Here is an 8,695-nt window from a genome sequence, read left to right as displayed (position 1 = left end):
GCAGGGCAACCCTGCAGCTGGGCCTGGGGTCCCACCCTGGCTCCTGTCCACGCTCTGCTGTATCCGCCACCCTGCTGCTGTCCTCTGGCCTTTGCTTCAAAGGAAGGGCTCACCTCCTTTGTCCGTATTTCCAGCAGCTTAACCTTGCTGGGCCTGAGGCTCCATTTCCACAGACACACAGGAGGCTGACAACTGTCTGCTGAGGCGCCTGGATCACTTCAGGCCTGCCTCAGGCCAGAGGACGTTTGAATAGCTTCTCCTTACCGAGGGCTGGCCCTTCTGTTCTCACTTTTTGCTTGCTACCAGGAGGCAAAACTGGGCAACCCAAATCCGTTTCGAATGGTAGAAATATACAGTGTTCAAGGATTGGCCAGGCAATGGCGACAGTCTGGGAGTTAGTGATCAACTTCCCAGCCCAATGCTGGATTAATTTTATCATGCAAAGGACACTAAAGGAAACTCAGGTTCCTGTGAGAGAAGCCAGGACTCACCGGGTCAGAAGGCTGCACCTTTGAGACTGGGATGCAGTGGGCACTTGGTTTGGAGAACTTTGGACTTTTATTACGGAGTGTCGCTGCTCTTCCTGGTGTCAGGCAAATGAACAGCCGTCCACGGGGCAAAGCATAATGCTACTTTTATCACTGGGGTGCCATGAGGATCAGTGACTGTTTGGACTATGCAAAATGGTTTTGAATGAACTAAGAGAGAGAATTGTGGCTGGCATCTCAATATGGAAACACCTAACATATGAATTTTAATATCGACACTTGCCAAGTATCATACAGGCATGGTGCCAGGAGCACAGAGGTTGGGGTTGAAGATGTTGATGCTAGAGAAATCCCAAGTGCTGATCCGTGTGTGTGTGTGTGTGTGTGTGTGTGTGTGTGTGTGTGTCCGTCCCCTCACCTTCCACACTGTTTGAGGCAGGGTCCCTTTGTTATTTGATTGTGTTTTACATACTATACCATACTACCTCTCTCCACTGCCCATCTCACTTTATGAGCACTGGAAATGCAGACTGACTCTGCAATCCCTGGCTTTATGTGGAATATGGGGATTCGAACTCAGATCCCTACACTTGCACAGCAAGCATTTTTCCCACTGAGCCATTGCCCCAGCTCCAGTTTTGTTTTGATAGAGTCTCACTACATATCTAAGGTGAGGCTGGCCTCAAAACCACAATCCTCGGCCTCTGCTTCCTGATTGCTGAGATTACAGAGGTGCCGCCTCATGCCCCATGGTTTGAAATAATAAAACTTAATCCTACATATGCAGGCCAGGTTTCTTTCAGAACCCCAAAATGTCAAAAACAAATGAACTATACCGAGAAACAAAAAAGACTGCCACTTAAAACGATGTGGTGTGCGTTTTAATTTCCTTCTCTTTGAATTCTTTTCAATTCCTTCTGACCATTTGGAGACCAGCATGGGTTCTGGAAAGAGCAGGAGGGAAGAGCTGGTCCATTGTTCTGGTTCCGATTTTGCTCCCTCAGGTCCTTGGTTAGTTCCAGCAGAGAAGGAAACTGAGGCTTTACCTCGGAGCACATCACCTGTGTGCCGAGGGGCTGGCCGTGATAGCTAGGGGAGGGGCCGTCTCTGCGTGCCTGCCATAGACGTTATCATGGGATCGGGCCCCTCTGGGGTTCTCATCCTCTGGGGTTCTCACGTGTATATTTGATTATAGTGGGAGGCAGAGAACTGGGAAGAGTGGAGGGAGGGGAAACTGGGGTTATCGCGCTCCAGCATCCTGTACTGTGTAGAATCTGATGATCAATAACTTCACAATGCCGTATTAGAACTGAAGGGAAGGGGGAGCAGAGACTCTGCTGTGTTAACCATGGAGTGATGGACCCCCCACTTCCCCACCCCCTGGCTAAGGACTTGAGGGGTGAGTGGTGGGATCGGAACTATAACAACCTGAGTGGCCCTGGGACTTCGTGCCTCCTTGCAGTCACACCTTGGCCACCTTTTTCCGGACTGAGCAAGCCCAGGGCTTGCCCTTGGCCCAACGGGATAATCCCAAACTCCACACACCGAGATTTGAAATGGAAGTGTTTGCCCTTCAGAATATGCCCAGGCTGGTGCAGCGGGGGGTCAGACACATGGAAGAAAGACAGTTGCACAGCTGAGAACATCTGCCCTCAGCCGAGCAGCAGACATTTCGTGAGCCCCACCTTAATCCGCAGCGGCCGATCTGGAGGTGGACATGGTGGGAAGGGCCCAGTGCACGGAGCATCTGCAGGACTTGTGAGACCTGAGCTAAGCGTGAGGCCCAGAGAAAGCCAGGCAGGCACAGACAAGCGGCCTGCTCGCCCCCTTCCTTTCTCCCCTTGTCCCTGCGAGCATGGAGGTGTGAGGGTTCTTGCTTAGAAAGAAGTAGAGGTAGATAGAGAAATACTCTCCTGTAGGAAGCAAAGAGCTTACACTGCTAGCCCACCGTGCAGCCCACAGTTGGCTCCAATAAAGCTGGCATCTGAGACTGTGGTCCACTGGTCACAAGACCTTTCTTATCTAGGCAAGCAGTAGAGAAAGGGTCACCACACAGAGGGTCTCGACAGGACAGTGCGGTACCAACGCTTGGAGTTCAGCGTGAGTTCAGGGCTAGCCTGGTCTGTACAGTGAGACCTTGTGTCAACATGAAGCAAAACAACAAAAATCAAAAATGGATACAGCACTGTGGAACACAAGTCAAACAGCTTTCAGGAAAGTAAATGCAACGCCAACCGCCCACCAACATCGAGAGATTGAATGAATGTTCTCATTGGCTCCTCCATGGCAGCGACAGACGACGGACCAAAGAGAACATGGACGGGAAACTGTTTAATCGGCTCACAAGTTCAGATCACAAGTCCATCACGGAGGGAATCCAGGACAGGAACTCAAAGAGGAGCAAGGGAGGCCACGGAAGAACATTGTCACCATCCCAAGACCACCAGCTGGGGGAGGGGCACCACTGTAGTGAGCTGGCCTCCCACCTTAACCCACAATCAAGAGAAAGCCCCACACACGGAGTTAACATCTGATGAAGCTATTCCCTCAGCTGAGCCTCCTTTCTCCCAGGTGTGTTAAACTGATCTCCAAAATTAGCCATCACTGTGCATAAACAAAATGTGGTACTCGCATACGGTGGGACATTATTCTGCCCCAGAAAGGGACGCTGCAACGTAGGCGGACCAGGAAAGCACGCTTAGTGACATAAACCAGAGGTCGACCAACACTGTGACTCCATGATACGAGGGGTCGGGAAGAGACAAGTTTACAGAGAACAGAAGGGACGTCACTAGAGGCTGAGAGGAGGGGGAATGGCGTGCCACTGTCCCCTGAGTGTAGAATTTCCAAACAGGAAGTTGACATTTCGGGAGCTGGGTAGAGGCAGTGGTTGCACAACACTGAATGTAGCCAATGCCAGTGAGTTGCACATTTAGGAAGAGTTACCTAGTGAACATTAATTTTACCACAACAATTAAAATAAACAAAACAAGTGGCTTTTTGTCATTAGACCCAAGAAATTCGTTGTGACCAAAGTAACTGTTTAAACCACAATGGGACTCTGGTAGCGTTCCACGCAGCTTCTGGTCGATTAGCAGAGGGAATGATTTTATTACGGCTGCTTGTCCTGTCCTCTTAGCAAGTCAGGGTGGGACTCTTCGAAACAGATATGTCAAGGCACAATTCTTGCCATCATTCGACTGAGTTATTGCGGTCTGTTTACATCTTGAGTCCTTTGAGAAGACTTGTTTGAGGCAGAGTGTGCCACGGTTAACGCAGTGCTCACCACCTGGTGGACACGTACTCAGTCTTTGCTGCCTCAGTGAGGAAGGCTGTCCTGAAAAGTGAGGGGTGCTTCAGGGCTTGTGCTTTTGTTGTGGTCTGTGTAGTTTGCCTACTTACAACAAGCCCAAAGTTAGCTCTTTTTTTTTAAACATTAAAAATGTGTGTGCACGCGTGTGCTTGCATGTCAAGGTGTGAGCAAGTGCCTAAGGAGGCCAAAAGTGTGTTGGATCTCCTGGACCTGTGGCTTCCTGATGTGGGTGCCGGGAACTACACCCGGGTCTTCTGGTAGAACAGCAACCATTCATAACCTCTTTCCACCCTTCAGGAGCCTTCTCTTCAGCCCCCCAAGTTGGATCTTAATTAAAATAAAATATAAGTCCTTTTCCCCTTTCTAGGAAATTCCCTGTAGCAAAGCTGATTTTGAAAACCATCAAGACCTCCACACACAGTCCATACCCCCTCGAGTCCAGGGTGCTGGCTTCTGTTTTTACAATGTCTCACTTGGCAGAAATGTGCTGGCAAGCCCCAACTTCTTCTTGTCCAACTTCTCCATCCTTGGAGCTCTCTGGATAGACCAGGCTGGCTACAAACTCAGAGAGTGCCACCCACCTCTGTCTTCTGAGTGCTGTGAATGCAGGTGAGCGGCACCATGCCTGGTGGCATTTTGGAAGTTAGTTGACTACTTGGAGAGCCGATCTAGAGGGGGGCGTGGATTTGCTGCTAATTCAAATGACTGATCTTTTTTCCTGTGACGTCTCCATCTTCATGGGTGGAGACCATCTTCTTTGGTTGGCAGTGGGCAGTTGTGACCAGCCCTCTTTATACCACAGCTCACTGTCTCCTTTTTGACCCACTCAGGTGTCTAACAACAGCCTTCTAGGTTTCTGTCGCCACAGGAACCATGGCATTGGGCAAATTCCATTGTGTCACAAATGTCTGCCACTGTACCCTTTCCAGACACGCCAATGGAAATGCAAACGGAGAAACCTAGTTGTGACCCCAGGTGGAGAGCATTGTGACACTGTGCTGTGCCCAACTCTGGGTGGTGTGGACCCTGAAATACACAGGAACATTGGCATTTAGGAAACAGGGGAGGCGGCAGCAATGAGATTTTACGGGCAGAGTCCACAGCTGCAGAAACACAGTTAAACTTCGGGATGTTTACTTCTAGTCACCTCACTGAACAGTGTAGGCAACTTTAGCTTTTTTTGGGGTGGGGGTTAGACTAAAGACACTGGAAAGAGTCATGTGACTCCATTGCATGCCCACCAAGCCCTTACCTTAATGGAGTGCCATATTTACTCTGAAGTTCAAATTTCTCTTTACCGCTGATATAATGAGGTCAGGGTATTGAGAGTTAGCAGGGGAAAACAGAACAGAACAAATAGATAACAAACAAAAACACCACAAAGGAATGTATCACTAATTCTGAATTTTAGAGACAATGGAAGTTTGTACATGCCCCGGTGTTGTATGGAATATGGAAGAGTAAAGGGTTTTCTCTTCGTGATCTGAATTCAAATTTAACTAGATAAATTTAAGTTTTTATTGAATTACGTCAGAGTGTGTGTGTGTGTGTGTGTGTGTGTGTGTGTGTGCTTGTCTGTATGTGCAACACACGAGTATGCAGAAAACAGTGTCAGAGCCCCTGGAGCTTGAGTTAGAAGTGGTCAGGAGCCACTTTATGTGGGTGCTGAGGATTGAACCAAGGTCCCTTCTGCAAGAGCAGCAAGTGTTTTTTATCCACGGTGGCATCTGCCCAGACCCACTGGGCAAGTTTTAATTTAATCCATTTCACTTATATTCACTTATGTGTAAACCTCTGCCCGTGGCCAAGACGTGAGATTCAGGTGGGTAGGTGTGTCTGTCGCTTTAGCAGCCGGCGCTTGGGGAGGGAGGCTTGTCTTAACATCCAGAGCGGCACTGAGGGCCCCCAGGACTGTCCCTCCCATAACTCCTGTGGCTTTTCTTCTTTCCTTGCCGTGCGCCCCTTCCCAAGGCCCTGGAGGGGTGTTAAGTACCAGCCTCACTTTGTTAGTGACTTGCGCAACTGTAAGGAACAATGGCCGGAGGGATCACTTCCTCTGTGATTTTCGAGGTTGGACTCACCTGCCTCTGGCCTGGAAGGACACGTGCATTATTGATCTTTTGCCTCTTTCCAAAGGGGAGCCCGGGCGTGTTAATTACTGGGTGGTGGCCACGTTAGCGGCAAGTGGATGACAGCTGGGTGCTGGGCACACTCTGCAAGGAGAGTTTTGGGTTTCCATTGTGGTCCACGTTATAATCCCGGCCCTTCCATCTGCCCTAACTGTTGTTTTAGGTCAGGAACAATTGGCCAGGGCCAAAAACATAAACACCTCCCTGTGCCGGCCCTTATCATTTTCTTTTCATGTTGGCTTAGGAAACACACCTGAGAGAGCTGAGGCTCACAATGAACCCAGCAATTACCAACCACCAAGGGCAGGCAGCAAACGTTCAGAAACAGAACCCCAGAATGGGCGGTTGCCGGTTGCAGGCTTGCCTCAGGGCCTCCCCGCTCCAGCCTGAGCAGCTCAAGTCTGTGTGGCTAGCAACCAGGATGGTTCGGAAGCCTCCCCTGATTCATTTGGAGCAAACAGCTGGTCCTGCTTCTGTGTGGTGCTGGGAAAACTACTTAATAAAGAGGAGGTAGAGGGCATCACCAGTTTGTCGTCTATGACATATTAAATTGCAAAAGTGTTAAAAGCAAAATTGGACACGGACAGACACACACACACACACACACACACACACACACACACACACACACAACTCTTTTCTGTCCCCCAGGTATGGCCTTGGAAGGCAAATTCCAGAGCAACACTGAAAACCGTGGAGGGTGAGTGAGAACTCTGCTGGAGAACGGCCCCGTGTGGTAGCATTGAGGCCATCCTCACCAGCCACTTGCTAAAAACTCAAGGTGCAGCTCCTCTGTACCAGGCATCATGTCAGTGAGAAAAAAAAAGGAGGAAAACAGACCTTTGTCATTACGTTCTGGAGCAAGAAGGTCATGACATTAGCGTGAATTGGAAGGTACTGCGAATGGGTTGCATCCCACCTACAAGCTACTTGTCCTCAATCAGTGGCTTAAGGAATGTGTGCTTGGTTTCCTCTCTGGCTGAATGGGGAGGAACCCACTCTGTCTTTGCAAGATCGCCATGAAATGCAGTAACGGCATTTATTCCCCACGTAGGGTCACAGTGAGGACCAAGCTGGTTAACGCTTGAGAAGCACTTAGAAAGATGCTTGGTGTAAACCGTGGACACAGCGGGTCTCTTGAGGATGCTTCTGTGCTGCTCTTGAAAACCAGAAAATGTGCTACCTGTGTGATCCTTTCTATAAATGATGGGGAATGAAAAAATAATTCCAAACTTACGAGGAGACTGGGAAGACATATTACATTCACATTCCCACTTACCAAGAAATAGTAAATTAGTTGAATTGTTTCTGTCGCATTCTACTTTGGGCCTCAAATAGCAAGAATGTTATTTCTTTACATAATTCCCCAAATGTCATTAGAATACCAGTAATATGAACCATCAGTCAAAACATCTATATTCATTACCATCTAGCTAGAAATGATTGTCAACTTAACAGGATCTACAGTCACCAAGGAAACCCAACTCTGCATGCCAGTGAGAAAACTTTTTGACTGGGTTAATAGAGGTGGGAAGACACACTGTAAATGGGGATGGTACCATTGCGCGGGCTGGGGTCCAGGCCTGAATAAAAAGGACAAGTTCGAAACCCTTTTTCTCCTGACTACAGACACAATGTGACTGGCTGCTTCATATCCAGCTTCTGCCCCTTCTCCCCAACATCACAGTCCATCGACTGTACCCTGAACTGTGAGCCTGAACACACCCTTCCTTCCTTCCATCCTTCCTTCCTTCCCTCCTTAAGTTCTCTTTACCAGGTGTTCGGCCCCAGCAATGAGAAAAGCCCTGGAAGCCTCCCTCAGTGGCTGGTAGGACTAAATATGCTGTATTCCTGGTGGTTCATACATCCTGCTCCTTTGCTTGTTCTAGAGACTGGCAACATGACACAGTTAAGGTGCCACTGACAAGCTACATAAGGGACAAGTCAGCCATTGACCTTGGGATAGTTTGTGGTAATAGTCAAGTTCACCAGGCTGACATCGTTGGCTTCAATCAAGATGCAACAAGTCCCTTCTCCTTATCTCATAAGATCCATCTTTGGTTAGCTGGCTCCTCAGAATGGAAACACAGATGCTCCATTTGCTAAAAGGAAGGGAAGCATCCCACCCAATTATCTCACTAAATTATTATGGATGCACTGGCCATGTAAGTTAGACATTCTTCTACCTGTTCATTTATTTAGCACATCTTAAAGGAGTACCGAACCTGCGTTGGGTTCTGAACTTGATACTGGGGAAAAAAACAGGTAGTTGAGAAATGAATTGAGACAGGGCTCTTGACTTCAGGGTACTTAACTAATGAAAAGAAGACCCTGGAAAGAAAGCATGTGACATTCTAGGCATTTCCTTTGCTGGGCCAAGTAATATTATACTCTACCATCCAGCTCAAACTTAATCATTCATGTCTATAATAGTTTGAGTTGGCATATTTTGAGGTTACTCTCCTTTATTACATTTATATAGGTTGAAAATGTAAAAAGGAGCCATTGTACCTCGACTTTCTAGGCTAAACATGGGCTTCTAAAAAATCCATCTCCTACTGCATATTGCTGTCCCCATTCTACCGTGAGTGATCCAGTGCTCGTCATTTAGACCCCTGTAGATTCTCTGCTTGGGATAAATACCATGACTCATCAGATCTCTTCTGGTCTGACATCCCATGACTTTGTTGGAGAGGAATGCGTGCTTCTGTTGTTATGACAAACATTTTGACTAAACATAACTTAGGGGAGGGAAGAGTTTATTT

Source organism: Peromyscus leucopus, chromosome 12, assembly GCF_004664715.2.
Source record: "Peromyscus leucopus breed LL Stock chromosome 12, UCI_PerLeu_2.1, whole genome shotgun sequence".
Lineage (NCBI taxonomy): Eukaryota > Metazoa > Chordata > Mammalia > Rodentia > Cricetidae > Peromyscus > Peromyscus leucopus.
This window is presented reverse-complemented; position numbering follows the sequence as displayed.